At 50.2% G+C, this 20,889-nt stretch overlaps 1 non-coding gene across 2 annotated transcripts in view; it reads left to right on the top strand.

Annotated features, from left to right (window-relative positions):
* LOC101273407 (uncharacterized) overlaps positions 1 to 19,880 on the top strand; it is a 50,622-nt gene extending 30,742 nt beyond the window's left edge. For both annotated transcript variants that reach the window (XR_007476822.1, XR_007476823.1), the window contains exon 3: positions 19,703 to 19,880. This is a non-coding gene — a transcript (uncharacterized LOC101273407). The remainder of the gene's footprint in view (positions 1 to 19,702) is intronic.
* The last annotated feature ends 1,009 nt before the right edge of the window (positions 19,881 to 20,889 follow it).

Below are 20,889 nucleotides of genomic sequence, written 5' to 3'. Positions count from 1 at the left end.
TGTGTCCACCTAGAGCGGTGGGATAGGGAGGGTGGGAGGGAGGGAGACGCAAGAGGGAGGGGATATGGGGATATGTGTATATGTATGGCTGATTCACTTTGTTATAAAGCCGAGACTAACACACTATTGTAAAACAATTATACTCCAATAAAGATGTTTAAAAAAAAAAAAAGAAAAAAGAAAGAAAGAAATTCTCTCACCAAAATTGAAATGGCTCCCACTCAGATACCTCAAATCATTGGGAATGTTATAGAGTTCTCAGCTGATCACCCGGCCGAGCTCATGGCAGACATCACTCATCAATTCTGGCTCTAGCTGCTCAGCCCCAAATTTGGCTTCAGAATCCTCCTTACCGAAGGATCCTAGGCAGCCGCTAGGAGTGAGGCTTGAATTGTTAGGTAAGATGAGGCCGTTTTACCATTCCTTGCTAGGCCAAATCCCTCTTTTTAGAGATACTAAAACTGAAGTACAGTGAGGTTTAGTGACTTGCCCAGGGTCCACGTGTTTTGACTAGGATGTAAGTCCTGATTCCAAGCTAAATGCATTTCTTCTTTATGGCCTGCTACTGCGATCCAGCACTGATTCCACAGCAATTCCCAGACACCTTCCCTCCGCCTCCTCCCTCCGCCTTGCCCCCAGCCACTGAAACAAACACAGAAACCTGGTAGTTATAACAGGGTACCACTTTCGTAGTAGACAGGTGAAGTGGAGTGTGATAAAAGCTGCGTTCAAATCCCCTTATTAACACAAGGACCTGGGCAGATTGTTTAACCTCCCCGATCTTTGAGTGTGCCTGCCTCCCCTTGTAAGCTTCCTGAAGGTGATTTTTTCTCTCCTTCATCTCTGCTTCCACAGAACCTAGAACAGTGCTGACACGTGGTATATGCTCAGTAAATATTTGCTGGATGGATGGAAATATCACCAGTTCGAAAGGTGGTTGTGAATTCATGCTCCATGTCTGGTCCCCTTTCCCTTTGAGCCCCTTCCCTTGCTATTTAACTCTTGTGAGTCCAGATACTGCGGTTTTATTCTTCTGGGTTAGGACCGATATCTGACAATGTATTGACGTAAAATAAAATGAATTCTGCTCCAGCAGAGTCCTTGGGATGCCCCCATGGAGTTCAGAAGCCTGATTGGCCTTTGAACCGGATTTCTCAGCCTGTAAAAAAGTGCCCCTTTTCTTGCTCTTTGTAATTTGAAGAAGCAAAAGGGGGGAGCACCTGTTCCAGGAGAGCCCTGCCGGGTCACTGGCCAACCAGCAAGATGCTGTGAGCGGCCTTTCCTCAGTCCACAGTCAGAGTGCCGGCTGGTAACATGGCATGGTGCCCCTGCACACTCCCTTTGGTGTCTGACGCTGCTCTCATCACTCAGCGCAGGGATAAACGAGAAAGGAGTTTAACCGTCTGGCATCTCTGGCTAACTGGCTTGAGGTCTGGAATTACAGCTTGGCTTGTTTGAGCCTTTTATGCTTTTTTTTCATCAGAAACTCCGATCAGGCATCGTCATTGCCCCGAGAAGACTTTTCAGCATAGATAAAGTCCAGCTCAGTACCTTCTTTCTCTGCCAGGCATCAGATGACAGAATGTCTCAGCAAGGACACTGCCTGGTGCCACCTAAAGCCGCATTGGCTTAGGAATCTAGGTGGAGTTTCTCCAGTTCCCTGAGTTTCTGTTTCCTTATCTGTAATATTGGTATTATAGGACTGTGGCGAAGCCGAAGCCGTAAACAAAGTCATATACCACGTAGAGTGTATGGGCAACAGGGACTTAGCACCCTCCCTTGACCCACACCACTTTTCTGAATTTTTGCTTGTGGTTGGATGGGGGTGGTGAAGACCGGAAGCCCTCAGGGGAAAGGTGGGGAAGCCAGTTGCTGAGGGTCATTCCTGATCTACCCTGAGAATCCCCACCCGTCTGAGACAACCGTAGGACGGACAACTCCAAAGTCATGTCATCTGCAGTTTGTAGCCTTATAACTGGTCTCCCTCCTCCTGCTCTTGCCCCCTGCTGTCTGTGTTCTCCCCAGACCCTCTAGAAGCTTCCCTTATCACTCAGAGTAAAAGCCAGTCCTTAGGGTGACCAGCCAGGCCCTCCATGAGCGGGCTGCCCCCATGCACTGCTCCACCTTCACAGGCTGCCCCATTCCCACCCCGGCCTTGGTATTTGCCATTCCCTTTCCCTCTCCTCCGAAGTCGACTGGGCTGGTGTCCTCTCGTGGTTCTTGCTCAGCTGTCACCTAGTCAGAGAGGCCTTCCAGCCACCTCCCCTCTCCCTCTGCCCCATTTAACCAAGTACCACAGCCTGGCACACTCTCCCCACTATGTCCACCTCTTTTCTCTTGCCAATACATTGTTCACATGTCCCTTGGCTGCCTTTCTCCTCCTGCTGGAATGTAAGCTCCTTGAAGGCAGGGACTTTTGTATGTTGTGTTCACTACTCGATTCCAAGTATGTGCTGACTGGCTGAGCGTCCCCTCCCCCAATGTCCTCTGCCTGCACAGGTGTCTTTGCAGCATTCTACTTCCAGCTTTACCTTGGGTCCCTGTTCCTCCTCATCTCCTCTGTACAGCACCCTGGGAGTGGCTCCAAGGAGCTGCTACTAACTGAGTTTTTGCTGTGTCACGCCTGGTGCTGAACACTGTATATCCATTTAATCAGCGTGACAGCTCTACGAGGTGGGTCTTACTAAAGAAGAGTTTGCCCAAGGTCAGAGCTAGTAAGTGGCGAGCAAACATTCTAACACCGTGTGTGACCTGAGAGCCTGTTCTCCATGACGGTGCCCCTGAGGCTCCACCACCGGGATAGGTGCCAGCGCCCGAGGGCTCTGCCCCGTTGCTGCCTTCCAGTCTGGCCAAGGTCCACGCTTGGCCTACCTTGTGCTGCTTCCTTCTTGGTCTCCTGGTTTATCCTGATCTCTGCCTTCTTCATGGCAAGGGTTGACTGTCTTGTGAAATACTTCTTTATATCTTATCCTCACTTGATCTTTGTTCAGTTAATTCATTTAACCTTCGTCCTTCCTCTTGCATCTCTTAGCACACGTTCTGGGACGTTCAGTTGAATCTTCTAGTGCCCAAAGGGCATTTTCATGGAATTCCTTGGAAAAGTGCCCTTATGTCTCACATGGGCTTGGGCCAACATCTTTAAAACTTCAGCCAGCCCTGTCAGAATCGGGAAACTTGTGGTTTCTGACTCAGCAAGTAGGTCTGGTCACATAGACTCTTTGCTATGAGAAGAGAGACAGACCCAGTGGCCACAGGAGGGAGGTCTCTAGAAAGGGAGGAAGAAGAGGAAGATGAGTAAGGAAGGGATATGAGAGGGAGACAATATGGTTCCCAGACCTAGCACAGTAGCTGGTAGGTAGTAGTGCTTCCAGAAAGATCTACAGAAAGCATGAAATCTCAGGGCCTATCTAGATGAAGGTGCAGAAACTGGGGGCAAATGGGACGGTTGCCTGTGGTCGGATCCAGCCTGAACTTGGCCCCTCAACTAGGAGAAGGCGGGCTGCTTATGGGGTCCTCCTGGGATGCGTGGCTCTTGATAAGGGCTCTGACCCCAGCTGTTTCTCTCAGCACTGCAGGGACCCCTTTCCCTATCTCAGGGAGGGCAGGGACCTTCATGGCCCATCAGGCTTAGAGCTTGCTGATTCTTGCTTTGGAGGGGAAACTGCTCCTTCTTACTTTTTGTCATGGTCTACTGGCTTCCATTTAGTGGAGGCTTTGCTACCAGCCTGGGTTTCTTTGTGATAGGCCAGAGGTTTTGATTTACCTGAGGATAAAAAGGTTTTTGTGGAAGCAGTTCCTCACCTAATACTTGGGCGTGCCAGAGTAGAACCTATACAAGTTAAGGGCTCAAACATTTCTTTTGCCCTCCTTAATGGTTTTCTATTATTCTTAGAATAAAGACCAACATTCCAAAAGGTCTTGAGAGGTCCTTCAGGGTCTAGCCTTGCCAGCAGATTCTGTTTCAGTTTCTCAGCCTCTCTGGGCCTCTCCTCCCATATGGCTTTTGCAAATGGTATTTCCTCTGTATGGCTTGGAAAATTCACACCTCTCGTGACTCAGTACAAATAACCTATTAATCCTTCCCATTTCACTCCTGTGTCATTTCAGTGATGCTGAGTGATACCTTACCCCCACCCCGGTCTGGGTCAGCTTCTGTCCTTCATAGGACTCTTGGGTTTGTAATTTTACAGCCTTGGCTCTAGTTAGAGAATTACGGTCTCCACCACTGTCTGAAAGCATCCTGATAGTAGAGACCTTGTCTAATTTGACTGACCACTTGATTCCCTAGTAACTACTTGTTGAGTGATTGAAGATGAGAAGTTTAAAGATAGCACAGGGAACTCTGCTCAATATTTTATAACAACCTGGTTGAGAAAAGAATTTGAAAAAGAATAGATACATGTATGTGTATAACTGAATCACTGTGTTGTACACCTGAAACTAACACAACATTGTTAACTATACTCCAGTATAAATAAAAAGTTTAAAAAAATAAAGATATGCAGGAGAGAAGACAGGGTGAGTTTCTGGAATAAGCTTTTTCAAGTGTTAAACTCTGGGTTTGAATTTGCAGAAAAGACTGTTTTGCACTACTTTTCACTCCCTCACGTTATTTTTTGGTCTGGGTTCTGAGCAGAATATTCACTGTGGAGCACTGTTGTGATACTGGCAGTCACAGGTGTGTGAATTATCAGAACTGAGAGATGCAGCTTTGGGTCATTTTTGCCTCCATTGAGTGGTCTGGTCCCTAAACATAGTAATGACTCTCATAGAAAAAAAAAATGTTTTCCCATTCATAGTCCAGATACCCCATCATCTCAAATCTTTTTTGTGTTCTTATTTCCTAGGCAGGTCTTACTTACGTGCACGTGTCATTTGCACCTGGCTGCCATTGTAGTGTAGATTCCATTGTGTATTGTTTTCCTCCCAACTTACTTTGTCATAAGCAAATTTCCTATAAGGCAGGATTTCTCAACCTCAGCACATTGACGTTTGGGCCGGATAATTTTGGCGGGGGCAGTGGGGCACTGTCCTGTGCATTGTACAATGCTTCGCAGCGTCTCTGGCCTCTTCCCACTAAATGCCAGTGGTATCTGCTCAGTTATGACAACCAAAAATGTTGTCCAGACATTACCAGATGTTCCCTAGGGGCCCAGAACCTGCCTTTGAGGACCACTGCGATAGAGTCTTCATAATGAAAACTGTACGTTGGGCTTTTGAGCCCAGTGGAGAAAGAGGCCTTCCTAATCAGCTTCATTAGCAGCTGAAAAATTCATGACTTTTTCTGGTGACCTGCCCAGGAAGAAGGCTCCGGGAACTTGGAGCTATAAAGAATTCCCTCTTGACCTCTTACTGGACAGACAGGCTTTGTTTCTGAGCCTCTCTGCAGGTGGGATGGGAGAATCTGGGTGTTTGATACCAATTCCTAGATTAAAACCAGGAGGACAAGAAGAGTTTGAAGCCAGTGGTCTAAGCTTTTGAACATTTAATATTAATTGTCGAATAGTTAATAAATAATAGTTAAATAAAAGAGCTAATAATTATCAAGTGGTTACGGTGTGTCAGGCATTTTTATGTGTTAACCCATTTAGTCCTGAGAACAACCCTCTGAGGTAGATCTTTTCTCATCCCCGTCATGTAGATGAAGGAACTCAAGCAGAGAAAGCATGAAACTTGTTCATGGTCTCACAGCTAGGAGGTGGTAGAGCTGAGATTCAAACCCACCAATCTAACCCCAAAGCCTGTGCTCCTCAGTGACTACCATTTATTGAGCACCTAGTGAGGTGCCCAGCTTTGGGCTGAGAGCTTTATGGGCATGGCTTCAATTCTTGCAATAGTCCTTCCAGGTAAGTGGTGTTATCCCAGATCTTACACATATGGAACCTGAGTCTTAGAGAGGCTGTAATGTTTTGCCTGTGGTTCCCCAGGTGTCTGACCCAGAGCCTGACATGCTTCCGTGTGTCATGGGGCCTCCCATGAATGAGTAGAAGTTTTGTTTTTGTTTTTGTTTTTTAACTTTGTCTTCCTTTCTTTTTGGAATCTCACCACTCACTCGTTCAACAATTGTGAAATGCCTTGTGTAATTTAGTGCCAAGCACTAAATAAATGTTACTGTTTCTAATTAGATCTTGTTCAGGTGCTTTGTGTACATTATTTTTTTTAATCCATACAGTGGTCTTGGTGGTTTCCTATTTCAGAGATGAGGACACAGGTTCAGAGAGGTGAATTAACTGGCCTAAAGTCAAAGAGTAACTCACTAAGCCATGAATTGAACCCAGGTCTATCTGGTTCAAATTGTATTCTTAACTTTCATGCTCATTTGCATTCCTTTAGGAAATACCCTTGAAATACTTCAAAATATTAATAATATTTTTATATAATATTTTATATTATATATATAATATTAATAATAACTTGCATTGTTAACAGCGGTAAAGAGGTGGGCTCTCTGAGTATGACGTGTGTTCTCTGGGACACTCAGTTGCAACTCTTTTCCTTTCTTTTCACAAAAGCAGATGTGATTGGCCTTTAGTGAGTGAACTGGGCTCTTGGCACCAGTTTTGATTCTCATTCCCCGTATTTGTGACCTCAGGCTTTAACTTGATAGATCTGCTTAGCTAGGCCCGTGCTTAGATGAAGTCCCGTGCGCCTGTGCCCCGGCCCCTGCCCTGTGACTGCACTAGGTCTGGGAACTGGCGTCACATGAAGACAGTCTGGTCACGAGGACACTGGGGGACCAAAGGCTCCTAAAGATGGCCTTGGGTTTTTCCATCTTCTTGGATGTAGAGGCACAATCTGTTTTGGTCAAATGCTTCATGTAAAACACTCTGTTTTGCCTTTTCAAAAGCCTTGGCCTGCCCAGCGCTCAGGGGTAATGGAGTATGAAAGGGCAGCTGCTCTTTGCAGATCCAGTTTGCTCAGCTGGTCAGGGAAGTGTGCTCAGTTGGCTGGACCGGGCTGGCCCAGGAAACAGGGGTGTTTGAAGTCCTACCCTGCTCCCAGACCACTCGCCCCCAGGTGCAGCCCGGGTTTTCTGCTCCGGTACTGCATGCCTTTCGTTCACATCTCGCATAAGCTTTTTAAAGTTAGGTTGATGTAAACAATGAGGAAATTAGTTTGGTGGGCAAGGAAAGGAAGGCTGCTTTGGGTGAAAGGCATGCAGGGAAACTGGAAGGTGCAGGTGGGATAGATCAGGTCGTCTCTAGGATTGGAGCCAGGACCGTGGTGTTGGGACCGCCCTGTGAGTGAGGTCACCTAGGGTGGCGGGGGACTTTCACTAGGATGCGTCCTTCCAAATAGCAGTGAGGCATTAGCTGTGCCGAGAGGCCGGCCCAGGGCCCGAGCACAGTCCGTGTGGCTCTGCCTGCAGCCCCAGCCATTGTGGCCCAGCGCCCATGGGCACCCGCTTCCCCGTGGTCAGTGTGGTTAGCCGCAGGGGAAAAATCTATATTCTGCTTACATTGTGGCTCCCCAGAGCTGAGACGCTCCAAAAAGCGGGACGCAACACAGGACGATCATAACTAAAATGCTGACAATGAAGATGGCGAGGGCTGGTGTCTGTAGATGAGGGGTTAGCCCAGTGTTCACTGACACCAGTGTGGGGACCACGCCCAGCGTGGTCAGGGGCCAGAAGAGTGGCGTTCTCTAAACCCTGATTTAGTGCAGCTCTGCTGTATCCCAGGCCACTTACTCCTAGGGTACAACCGGGTTCTCACATAGAAAAACATGGCTTCATTCTAAATTACAGGAGTTACTTTTTAAATTACAGGAATATCTCTTCTTTATAGAAAGTAAATAATACCCATTCTTTTGCTATCCAGAGACAGTAGTTAACATTTTTATATAAATCTTTTGGTCTGTGTTCAGTTTTTTATGATGCAGCCCTTTTTGAAATTTGACTAGTATGTTCATCTCTGTCCAGGAGATATATTTGCAGCTAATATAAATGCTATGTAAAATTGTTGTTGGGTGTTTTGGGTTTTTTTCTTCATCTTAAATTCATCAATCTGTGTACCCTCAGCTGCATCTTGGTCCCGTAGAATGTGAGTCTTGCGGGTGGCAATCAGTGGTTTCCGGTGAAGTCTCCATTGCAGATGTCAGTCTCATGCTGCTGACTTCATGTTGCGCGCCCCCAGCACCCCCTCCCCCCCCACTCTACAATACAGTGCTTTTCCTTCTAGCCATTTATTTTTTTTACAGCAGCAATAATACTTATAATGTATTACCTGTTTACTTTGTGCCTGGCACTGTGCTGCTTTTCAAGGCGTTAATCATCTAATCTTTATAACAATCCCAAGAGGTTGGTGGTGTTACTGTCTCCGTTTTTCAGGTGAGGAAGCCGAGCCACAGGCAGCTTAAGGGAAATGCATTTTACCGAAGTGGACTATGCCAGGTGTAGCAAGCTCGGCCCCCAAGCCCAGTGAACCTGCATCCGCAGCGGCTGGACCTTGGGGGCTACAGCGCTTGGGGGCTTCCTGCCCTGAGAGCTGGTCTGGCAGGGGCTGAGAGACCCACTGGGACCGGCCAGTGAGTGGACCGTGACGGTATTTGTAGCCTGCCCTTCCCTTCTGCTGTTGGACCCTTGCCTTGGCTCCCTGAGGGAGTGGCTTCCTCCTCCAGGAAATACCGACTTTCCTATCCACTCTTCTGGAAAGCCTTATCAGCTCGCAGCCAGGAAGCTTGCTGCTGTGTGCCGTCAGGGCTGTAACTCTTTTAGTTTTGAGAGGCCAGTACTACTTCCTTCCTTGTTCCCCTGCTGGCCTCAGTGGCTTTTTTCTCATTATATCAGTGGTGTGCTGCATGTCCAAGCTAGGATCCTGGTTGGAAAAGGTGGCTCACTCCCTAGGGTGCCCTTACGCATCCTTAGCCTCCTAGACCTTAGAGGCTTTCTGAAGCTGGAGAAGGGCATCCCCACCGCTGCCCCACACACGTGTAAGTGCATGCACACGCACACACGTTTCCCCTAGAGCTGGCACCTGGGTGTGTGTGGCGGTGATGTGGAAAGCTTTGCTCTTGGTGTCCCAGGCATCAGAACCTTTCCCAGGGACACAACCTGCTTAAAGACCATAAATTGAGAATAGCCTAGGAAAGATTTCAGTGCTTTTCAATTGCATTTTCCTTAGGGGAAAAAAAACATTTCCATTAGCCTTACTTTTTTGGTAGTGTCTTGGTTCCCTCTGAACTTTTCCATTTAACCCTGAAATGAGTCCATTTGGTAGCCTGGGATACCTTGTCAGCCTGGAGGATTTTGGAGCATGCAAGATTCTTTTCGAGTTGTTCTTAATGGGTAGAAATGGACTTTTGCTTCTGAGAATAGGTGTATCATGGGTAGTTCATAAAGGATCAATATTCTCCGGCCCCGCCCCCTCCCCCCAGAAAAGCCCTGTCCAAGTACCCTTGGGCAGCCATGGGTAACCATGAGTTCCTCAAGGCTGTGGGCACAGTACCCTAGGCCTACAGATCTGAAGGAAAGGCTCTCAGGAAGGCCCTCTGGAGAAAGTGTCTTCTGGGGCTGCGGGGCCAACTCTCCCTGGCCCAGCCAGGCTCGGGCCCCTGAGCTCCTTTTGCTTGCTTCACTCTTTCCCAAGATGATCTCCTAGTCACATGGATCCCTTCTGGGATAGAGTGATGGCCCTGATACCAGGGACTGCCCTCAACCATTTCAGGAAAGTTCAGGATGAGCCAAGGTCTCTTGAAGGACTTAAACTGACAGAAGTGGGAGTGACACCCTTCCTTAAGAACTTAAGACTGACAGGGTCTTCATATTTTTTCTTAATAGTGCTTTGCCATTGCTTCAGAGAAAAGCCAGCTAAGCCTGTATCTGCAGCTTGCTCGCAAGGTAGACTGGAAACAGCTTTTCCAACTGAGGTGAAAGGTGCAAGACAAATCGTTCATTCACTCATTCATTCGTTCACTCATTCATTCCATGTCCCCTATATGCCAGGCCTACCGAGTGCCCTGTGCCAGACTAGGGGCATGACGTGGTGAGTGACGCTGGCATGTTCGGCATTTTTATCCAGGTAGAATCAGGAGCTAAGGGTCACCAGAATTCGTCTTGGAGAGCAAAAGGAATTCCTCAGCAAGACCTTTCCCCTGTGCAGACCTGGGAGAAGGGTAGGGAGGGTGAGGGCTTGGCAGAAGGATTCTTGGTGGTCGCCAGCTCCAGCTGCTGCCGTGGTGGGGCGGATCACTGGGGCAGCTGTGAAGTTGTGCCTCATTAGGGGGCAGTGCCCTCGGCCCTTCTGGGTCATCGCCCAGCAGCCTGGCATCCTCAGGAGGTGGCCCGGCAGTACCTAAGGGAAACAGACACCTCTTTTACCCTATTTCCCTGTCACTTGTTGGTTCTTCAAAAAGACCTCAGTTCATTGTGTAGAAGGAAAAACTGTCTATAGACTCTGCTAGCAACCTTACATAATGCCCATGTTGCTTCCAGGTGTCTCAGCAGTTAGGGAGTCCTGCCTTCTGTCCTTCAGGTCTCTGTCTTGGGAGTAACAATGGCAGCTAACAAAAACCAAGAGTCTGCTGTATACTGGGCACTGGCCTATGTGGCTTAACTCATTAAGTCCCCAAAAACCCAATGACGGAAGAGGTGCTATTATTATTCCCATCTTACAAGTGAGGAAACTGAAGCTAGGAGAGGTTGTCACCCTTCAAAGTGGCACTGAGAGCGGACCCGGGGGCTACGGCTCTACAGCCACCTCTCCTCATCTCCACGGTGTTTCTTGGCGAGCTGCTAGGAGGCTGGGGTCTGTTTGTGCTGTGATCTCAGGGGCGCTCCTGGCTGAGGACGACAGCAGGGAGGCAGGAGTGAGCCCTAGGCCAAGTGTGCCGGGCTTTCAGAGTTTGCTGAGAGCCCTTCCATTCTCCAAACTGGCGGGGCTGTAAATAAACCCACCGCTTTGGGCAGCTGAACCCCGCTCAGTGGATGGGGAGCAATCAGCTGCCTTCCGTCCTTCCTGACGTGTTGGAGGCTCCCTGCGTACCCTCTCCATCTCCAAGGCTAATCTCACCTAGTTTCCCACCTCAGCCTTTCATAGCAAGGATTAGCCTGTCTCTTCCTGTTTCACCGGCAAGGTGATTGGTCATGCTGTTGGAGACTTGTTTTTGGATTCAGCTTCAGTGACAAGCCGGCTAGAACTAGTAGAGTTGACCATGGAAGGAAGTTGTCTTCCTGAACTCCAGCCCTGCCTGCCTAACAGAGTTCTAGTCACAGCCCTGCAGGCCAGGCCCCCGCCTCCCCTTCTCCCCTGGGGAAGTCTCTGGCCTCACGTTTGCCAAATGGCCCATCTCAGTGGATGTGGTGGTAGTTTTCAGGACCCTTGGTGGTTGACTTTTGGGTGGCTTGTGGCGCTGTTACAGAACAGCAGGGACTGTTGGGGACTCCTTGGCGGAGCCCAGGTCCCCCCCACAGTCCTTTCCAGATCTATAAGGATGACCTTTGGTGCTGTGAAGTGGTGGGCGGTGTGCTTCAGGGGGCAGAGGGTGGGGTGGGGGGGCACTCGTTACAAGTCAGGTGTGCCTTGCTTGGATCACCTGCTCACCACGCCCACTGAGAGTGGCTCTCCTGTCCCGTCCCTCCCTTAGAACTCACCATGTACCAGGGCTCTAAACTGGGGTGCCTTCAGGTGAAAATACAGCTATTTTTACTGTCTGCCAAATTAAGCTTGACCAAGGAGGAAGAAAACAACCTCGGGCGTTTTACATAAATGTGTCTGCTAGGACTGTTAATCAGTAACTCGGGAACCTGGTACGTGCGGAAGCCAGTTGTCGTCTGTATACCTAAGATAAAGACACATTTTGTGTTCAATAAAAGCGATATGGTGGTGTTTGCCTTGTTAGAAAATGCAGCAAGACCTATTTGGACGAGGCTCCTGAGGCCGGCACTCAGTGTGAGTCAGGCTCATATTGCCGATGGCAGAGCAGCCTGTGCCTGTCTGTGCCGGGGCACTAATTGTAAGAACCCGCAGCCACTTCCGTGGTGATCTCTGCCCATCTGGGCCCATTCCAAAGAGCCAGCTCCCCTCAAAGGAGCCTCTCCACTTTTTTCTGTAACCCGGTGCCTGAAACCAGAAAAATAATTTTCCTGTTTCTGTTTAGCATCCAGAATCATGGCAGTTGTTGTCTTATATTCAGGGGCCGCTGACAGTGGGAGTTTGAGGCTTCTATTTCTGTTCTACTCCTACCTTTTTTCTCCTTGCTTTGTTTCCGTGATTCCCTGGTTCCGAGCGTCTTCCCTGCTGCTTAGCAGGATATGAAATAACAGATCGTGCAGTTCATCACCGTCACCACCACTCCCTCCTTGGGGCAGGGGGTGTCAGGCCATGATGACTCTATCGGTCAGGAGAAGCCAGGGCTGTAGCACAGCCTGGGCCAACCTAAAATGCTGCCTGTTTCTGGGTGAGCTGCTCACTAGCCAGCATTTCTTTAAATTTTCTTGTAAAGGAAGGAAAACAAGGACAGGGCAGTAGTAGGATTGACATTCCTCTCTCCTTAGCTCCTTCTGAAAGGCCCTGTCCTGATTCTGGATTCTAGTTTTGAACATTGGTCCCCCCGCCCCCCAGTATGGCATGTCACCATGCACTTCCTCAGATAGGTCCTTGGCTCTTCTTTCCAAGGTGTCTGTGAGCTGCCTGAGTCAGGCACCGTGTCTTTCATCCCCGACTCCCCTGCAGGGTTGGCTGTGTCAGGGAAATGAGGAGTGAGCATGTGGGGTGGGAGGGAGCCTGAGCAGAGTACCCGCCGCCACAGCAGCTTCTCTCTCCTCCAGCACATCCTCTGTGAGGTCTGGCTGGAGAGGTCTGGAGGGGTCTTCGGGCTGGAGGGCAGGTGGGCACCTGGCAGACAGCGGATCTCCTTTTTTTTGATGGCTGTGATGGGCGTCTAGCCGTCTGGCCTCAAGGGCAGCCCGGGGGAAGGCGGGATCAATCACACCACCAACCCAGGAGAACTGAAACAGCTGCTGGGACAGAACGTCCCTGAGCCACCAGCCTATAGAGCCTTGCCTCCTGCAAAGCTCCCATATCTCTTTCCCTGCAGGGTGTTGATATGCCTGGAATCCTCATGAATAAGCGGAGGATGAAAGAAAGTAGCGTTTATCATTTCAACCACTTTTAAGTGTACAGTTTGGTGGTATTAAGTCCATTCACGTTGTTGTGCAACCATCACCACCGTCCATCTCCACAACGTTGTTCATCAGCCCAAACTAGAACTCCTTACCCACTAAAAAATAAACCCACTCTCCAGTCCCTGACAACCACCTTTCTACTTCTGTCTCTGAATTTGGCAGCTCTAGGGACCTCATGTAACAGGAGTCATATGGTATTTGTCCTTGTGGGACTGGCGTACTTCACTTAGCAAAAGGTCTTTAAGGTACACCCGTGTTGTAGCAAATGTCAAAATTTCTTTCTAAGACTGAAGAATATCCCATCGTAGGTATAAACCGTGTTTTGTTTATCCTTTCATCCATCGGTGGACACTTGGGTGGCTTCCACCTTTTGGCTGTTGCGAATACGCTGCTGCGAACATGGGTGTGCAAATACCTGTTCAAGCACCTGCTTTCAATTCTTTTGGGTACGAGTTGTAAAGCACAGGAACAGGATGTCTTTTGAAGGTCAGTTTCTGATGACTCACCCTTCTCCACTGGGGGCTAGACTCACAGGCCAAAAGGTGGCTTTACTCACTGCCTAATTTTAGACTCCAGCATAACCACCACTGGTCACTCGTAACGTCAGGCTTCATTTTGATATTTGATAGGCTCTCACAGCACGTTAAAGTTCCAGTTTTACACATTACCTGTCACTGACTGCACCTAGCTGGCCACTTCCTTGTGATTGTGGAGGCACCCTTGTCACTCGGTGGTGGGCACTGACGCTAGGCAGTGCACCTCATTACACCCGGCTTGCTTCCCGGGGGTGCAGGCTCTTGATGACTTTGCCCCTCCTAACCCAAGTCGGGCTGGTCTTTCGGTCTCGACCCCAGACCTGGCTCCGTCCTGGGACCCGAAACCCTGAGCCCACTGACAGCTGAGGATGTTGAGGTCACTTGTCTTGCACGCGCAGCGGCTTTGGGCAGGTGTGGTGTTACCCCCCAGGTCTGCTGGTTCTTGTCATCTGTTTTCGTTTCATCCAGTTCTTACACAACATTTAACGTTATAAGAATTATACATCATTTCTTTCCTAGGAGAGTAAAATACTTTTCTGAAATACCTTGGCATTTGGAATTGCTGCAAGCACTGGTGTTCCCTGCACCAGCTTAGACCCAGCCCTAGGGGCCCCATCTGGGGGACGATGGGCTTTCGATGGATTCACGTGTCCTGTCACGCATGGGTCTCTCTACCTCTGTACGAGACTTCCTTTGGCCAGCGCCCGTCTGTATTTGTCAGACGGGTTAGGAAGTAGAGATGGGAGCCCAGGGAGAAGACCTGTACCCTGCACTTGAGGACCTCATAGTCTAGTTACAGCATTTAGAAACCCTGAGGATAAACTAGCCATTTCTGAGGCAGTCCTGTTTTCTTATCATTTCCAATGCCGCAAGTAAAAAACTCATTGCCGGCCTACAAAGGGAAAGGCTCCTGCTCTTACCCCCAGGCTCTGTTCTGGGCCCTGTACCACACGTACTGTACGTAGCCTCCCCTTTTCATCTAAGGGCTTCCCTCGGGCCCATCTCTGTCTTGGTGCTGCATTCTTAAGGACTGCTTGGTATTTCTAAGACTAAGGTTTTTGAATGATTGTAATGATAGTGTGATAGCAGCAATTTAGAGTCAGAAAGATCCTTGATGGGCTGGGCCAGGTCAGGAAGGCTTCTCGGAGGAGATGCGCTGAGCCCCAGGTGGTGGGTCCTGTCCTGTCAGCGATGCAGAGGAGGAGGAAGGCGGCTGTTTCTCTTCTGCTGTTCTCGGGGCTGACTGTTGCTTTCTCCTGCTCTGGCACGTGGCACTAGTACACGCTTAGTACTGTGCCGCCGTTTTAGTCCCCTGATGGTCGCCTTATTGGGCTTGGTTTTAGATGCTGGAGGATGAGGGGAGGAGTTTGCCAGACAGCGGATTAGATGCTTCTCAGAGGATCTGAAAGATCTGTGTGAGGTGTGGAAGAACCTTTCACATAGTAACCCAACCTGGAGCAAGATCTCTGGCCTAAACCCTGGGAGCTAATGAATCAGGCAGCTGTTTCTGGAGCTGACCTGGAGGAGAGGCAGGTGAGCCATTTCTCTGGCAGGGAGAGAAGGAAGAGGCTGTTAAGGGTGCACAGCCGGATCTGGGAGGCAGGCAGGCATCTCTGCTCAGGTGTCACACTCTGTACGGGAAGGCTGAGGACCTGCAAGTGGTCTGGGAGGGATTGTGAAACCCACTGTGCGCTTTCCTGCCACACAGGAAAGGCTGCCACACAGCCTTCAGGTCTTTAGCAGGTGGGTGGGTTGTCACTAGGCATGGGCCTGGCAGTCAGGATGCAGGTCTGTCTCTGGTCCTTGGGTTATAGCCCTTGTGCTGTTGTCCTGTTTGTTCCCATGCTAACCGGGTCCCTCTTCTGTCCCAGGCTCAGTATATCAGCTCCCCCGTCCCCTGTTCTGGGCTCTGCCTGAGGTTTCCAGAGTCACACTTCCCAAAGATGTAACCATGTCTCCCCGACCCTGAACCTGGGCTCTGACACCATGTGGTTGGTTGAGGCCAAAGGAAAATTGACAGGGACGGTGTGTATGTGTATGTGTGTGGGTGTGGGTGTGTGTGTGGGTGTGTGTGGGTGCGCGCGTGCATGCACGTGCACACGTGCCCACGGGCAGTTGGGGTGAGAGCAGGGCCCGGAGTTGGCTGGCAGTTCTCCCTCCAGCAGTCGTCCGTCCTCCTGCTGTGGCGCCACTGGAGGTGGCCTGGCTCTCTTCATCTGCCCCCTCCCCTCATAGTGGCTTTGAGCACACCCCTCCCTTGCGATGGACCTGTTAGCCTCTGCCCAGTGAAGGGCTAGCTGACCTTGCAGGCCCTTTGCTTCCAGAACAGCCTATGACTCTGCCTCCTGGCCTCTTGTTTATTTCTGAGGCTTCTCCCCTGAGTCCGGGTGAGCCCCCCACCCCTTCCCTCTGCCGGTTTAGGCCAGCTCTTTAGTCAGTCCTGGGAGGGGTCTGCCTGAGAGTCACCCATTTGAGTAACAGCAGTAACACCAGTGAGCATTTATTGAACGCTTGACAACGTGCTAGGCACTGTGCTGTCAGCATTTTGCCTGCCTGATCTCTCCATTTTCCCAGCAAGCCTGTGGGGTACAGCTTACTGCCATTACTCCTATTGTACAGCTCAGGAAGCTGAGGCTAAGAGAGGTTGCTACCTGCCCAAGGCTACATGGCCAGTGAGTTAGATGAGCCTGTATTTAAATCCAGTTTGATATGGCTTATTAAAATCTCTGCCCCTAAATTCTAATTGTGGTGCCTCCCACTAGATTGGAGCAGTGTGTCTTTGGGAATTGTGACCTGGGTTGGGGCAGCAGTATCAGGTAGGGAAGGGTTTCTTCCCTGCTTCTCTCCAAACTTCCCATCTCCAGACTCTGCTGACAACCCACTGCTTACCCATCCCACCGCCCCTCCTGCTGAATCTCGGGTTCCTGCGGAGAGTTGTTGGAGCCTCTGGGGCCGCTTTGGCAAGGAGGAGGGAGGGCTGGGCAGATGGGGACGAGCTTGTCTGAGAACACAGCCAGTGCCCCTGCACTGGGTTGTCTTTTTGTGTGCTGTCGGGTAGGGCGCAGAGCGCAGGCTGGGTCTGTGCTAGGCGGTCTCTGCCTGCGGGAGGGATGTGCTAATACACACCTTGCCCGCTGCAGCCGTCAGCATCACTGGGGTTCAAGGCAGTTGTCTCTCTGCTCCGTGAATACGGCCCTAAGTGGGCTCCTGCCTCCTCACGGCAAAGCTGTCCTCACCCTGCTTTCCACAGAGACCAGAGTTCTGCGGCCACCAAATACAGGCCTCCGTGTTTGAAGCCCAGAGGAACTTCAGCCCATAGAATGAATACTTTTCTTTGGATTATTAGTTAGCCAAGTACCAGCCTTCACACTGTGCACGTGCCTGGAATTGGGTTTCCTGACTCGTGAAGGGGAGGCATTGGCCCCACTCCTTTTCAGGAGACCTTCCGGTGCTCTCGTGTGGTATGACGCTCGCTGAGCCAGGGCTGGGCTGTGCCTGCTGACAAGCAGCCTTTCTCGTGGGGGCAGGTAGATCCGATCTGAGTCTTGCAAAAGCAAGGGAATTTGGCTGTGAGGTGCCCAAGGCCCTTATAGGTAGGGCTTGGTAGCGGGGTTGCTGAACGTGGCCGGATACAGGCCCATGGGATCCATGCAGCGTGACTGAACAGTCTAGGTGGCCACGGAGAAAGCACTCCAGGAAGGAGGAGCCTGGATGTCTGTGAGCAAAGGAGCGACTTGATGGGCAGGCGGGTGTAGAACAGTGGGAGTGTGCCGTGTGAGAAGCCGGGAAACTGGCGTGTCAGTGCTACCTTCTGGTTGACTCTGGACGGACCACATAGCCTTCCCTCATGCAAGTTGCCTCCTCTGTGAAATGGGACCACAGTGTGTTCTCTGCCTGTGAATGTGCAGGGATCTACAGACTTCAGTCCAATGATGGTGAAGAAAAGGGTGATGAGGGCTGAGTCTGGGAGCAGCAGGCAGGTGCCTTGGTGAGAAGGCATCTATCCCACGTCCCAGCACCCTGGGGTGCTGCTGGAGGGCCCCAGAGGCAGAGCAGAAATGTGGAGGGGATACTTCCAGGACGAAGGAATGGAGGATGAGCCCAGTGACTGTGTGACAAGAGAAAGCCAAGGGCTGGGGCGGGCGCTGCTTTCAGGAAAGGTCAGGTGCAAAGGCACTAAAGTTGCCGACAGCGCTGCCGAGGGAACAGGCTGGTAGGGCGGACAGCAGCAGCGTGGGGCTCTGCTGAGGAAGTGGGAGGAGAAAGAAAGGCATGATGTTGGCACTCACATGGGTGACAGAGAGAGGGGAGCCGAGGTGGGGGGGGGGGTGAGGGACCTGAAGGTGGCCCCTGGCAGACCATGGACTCCCCAGGGGTTTGCAAAGGCTAGACTCACTGTACCTGCTCCTCGGTGCCCTCTTTCTGCAGGACCAGGCTCCAGTGGGCTTCTGACTACCTGCTCAAACCCAAAGGGGAGGAAGAGAAGAGGCTAGGGTTGGTTTGGGAAATGCCACCAGCTCATGTTGCTGGAGAGGGAAGGAGTGGCAAGTGGGGCTGTTTGGGACCTGGCGTGGGAGTGTTTCTGGCTTATGGGGCTCAGTCTTAGGAATTGCACCAGCGTGAGGACCCTCTGGTCTCCGAGCTCCTTGCAGGGAGGAGTGGTGATTTGATACAGCTGCCGCTTGCCAGGTTTGCCCAGTAGGAACCCCAGTGTGTGCCCAGGGCTGAGTCAGCAAGGCCTGAGGGGAGTCAGAACTGCATTGAAGGCAAATCTGATGGATGAAACTGAAGGTCACAGGCCGTGAAGGGAGCGACATAACTGGGAGCACAGGTTAGGGGAGCTGGGCCAAGGGGTGTCAGTAGGTAACTGTGACATTGGGGAAGGCATCCAGGACTGAGGCCAGTGCCACCAGGGAGCCCAGATCAGTGGTTGCCAGCTGCCCCCAAAGAAAGCCCCTGGAGCTAGCACTGTGGCAGAGGCTAGAAGAGGTCCGAACTCTGCTGAAACTGGACAGCCCTCCCTCCTGCCTACAGGACCCTGGCAGTGACATTGGACGAGCAGCTTTGAGTGTGGCTTTGGAACTGGACAAGCCTGGATTTGAGAAAGATATAAAATGCAAAGCAGAGTAAAAGCTCCCACCCCTCCCACACTCTGATCTATGTTTCTTGCATTCTTTCAAAAATCTGTATGTATATGTGTGTGTGTGTATATCCTTTTAATTGTACAAAAATAACAATGCGCTGCTGTATACCTTTTATCCCTTGCGTAATTTACTGGCAACATGGAAGAACCATCCCGTTCTTTTTAATGGCCATTTAGTATTCTATTCTGTGGTATGCATTAGCGTACCTAATCAGTCTCCAGGTGACAGACATCAAGGTTGTTGCTAGTTTGGGGTTATTTTGATACAGCAGCAGTCACAATGTACACATATTTTTGAACAACGGGACAATTATTTCTGTAGAAAAACCCTAGATACAGGTTTTCTGGGTCAAAGTTGTATGCATCGCCCCTCCTCGCCCCCTCCCAAGGGGTTTCTACCAATTCACACTCCTGCAAACAGATTTTGAGAGTTACAAATGAATAGTAACAGAGCTGTTGTGAGGATTAAATGAGATAATGTGTAAAGCTTTCAGCCAGTCCCTGCCACATCAGGCTGTAGGGCAGGCCTCACTGCAAACTGAATCACTTTGATGAGTCAAGTAAAGTGCTGGGTTGGGTTTCGTAGTCAGCTTGGGGAAGGGGAGGTGGCAGGAAACAGTGGTCTGACAGCTGCTGAGCAGATGTCACCTTCATTCACACATCCAGGAAACTACCTGATGTGCGCCAGACACTGGAGCGGGGATGGAGCAGGGAACCAGATAGCGTGGCTCCGCCTTCACGGAGCTGACAGTCTGGACAGAGACGGAGACCTCGAACAGGTCTCCACAGATTGTGCTAAGTGCTTGAGCAGCACAGCACATGTCTGCTCACCGTCCCCTCTGACTGGGTCTCTCTCTCCCCGCCCCCGCCCCCGCCCCCGCCCCCCCCCTGCCCCCCCAGTGTACGTGGAGCAGGAAAGGAAGACGGACGACACCGGGTGTCTGGCGGCCCTGGCCGCGTGCTGGGCTGCTCTCTGCTGCTGCTGCCTCCTGGACAACTTGGACTGAGCAGCCGAGACCCAAGTGCTCCCTGCAGGCCTGCCTACCTTCTGTTACTGGAATAAACTACTAGTGCTGCACAGTTAACTTTTTTTCTTTCTTTAAAAATTACCTAATCTACAGACTTCAAAATTTTAGCATCTATGATAGGTGTGAAATGGTATCTCACTATTTTAACTTACCTTCCTCCTTACTAGTGACCTTGAACATAAAAAGATGTTTTTGATTTGCCTTTACAAATCTTGTGAATTGCTTGTTACATATCCTTAGCCCGTTTTTTCTATTCGTTTGTCTTCTCTTACTGATTTGTAGGGAATCTTTAAATATTCCACAAATATTTGTCACTTTTATAGGCTTGGAAATACCTTCTTCTTATCTGTCTCTTAACCTTTTTATAGTGTATTTTCTAGTATGAAAGTTTTGTTTATTTTCTATTTTATTATTTTTGGCTGCGTTGGGTCTTCGTTGGGTCTTCGTTGCTGCACGTGGGCTTTCTCTAGTTGTGGCGAGCACGGTCAACTCTTCGTTGCAGTGCGCAGGCTTCTCATTGCAGTGGCTTCTCTTGTTGCGGTGCACAGGCTTCAGTAGTTGCAGCATGTGGACTCAGTAGTTGGCAGCGTGTGGGCTTTAGTAATTGCTGTGTGCGGGTTCTAGGGTGCACGGGCTCTAGAGCACAGGCTCAGTTGTGGCGCACAGGCTTAGCTGCTCCGTGGCATGTGGGATCTTCCCGGACCAGGGATCAAACTCATGTCCCCTACATTGGTAGGCGGATCTTAACCACTGTGCTACCAGGGAAGTCCCGAAAGTTTCTAAATGTCATGTTTATCTTTCCCTCATGCTTTTGTGTGTTTTAATCTTTGAAAAATCATTTTCTATTCCACGATTGCAAAGATAAGCCTATATTTTCTTCTAAAACTTTTTCACAGTCTTTTTTTTTTTTTTGGCTGCATTTGGTCTCCATTGCTGCACGCGGGCTTTCTCTAGTTGTGGCGAGCAGGGGCTACTCTTCATTGCAGTGTGCGGGCTTCTCATTGCGGCGGCTTCTCTTGTTGCAGAGCGCAGGCTCTAGAGCACAGGCTTAGTTGCTCT

The sequence above is a fragment of the Orcinus orca genome, chromosome 3 (genome assembly GCF_937001465.1).
Source record: "Orcinus orca chromosome 3, mOrcOrc1.1, whole genome shotgun sequence".
NCBI lineage: Eukaryota > Metazoa > Chordata > Mammalia > Artiodactyla > Delphinidae > Orcinus > Orcinus orca.
Note: the sequence above shows the minus strand (reverse complement) of the source record. Positions and strands in the feature narration are given on the sequence as shown.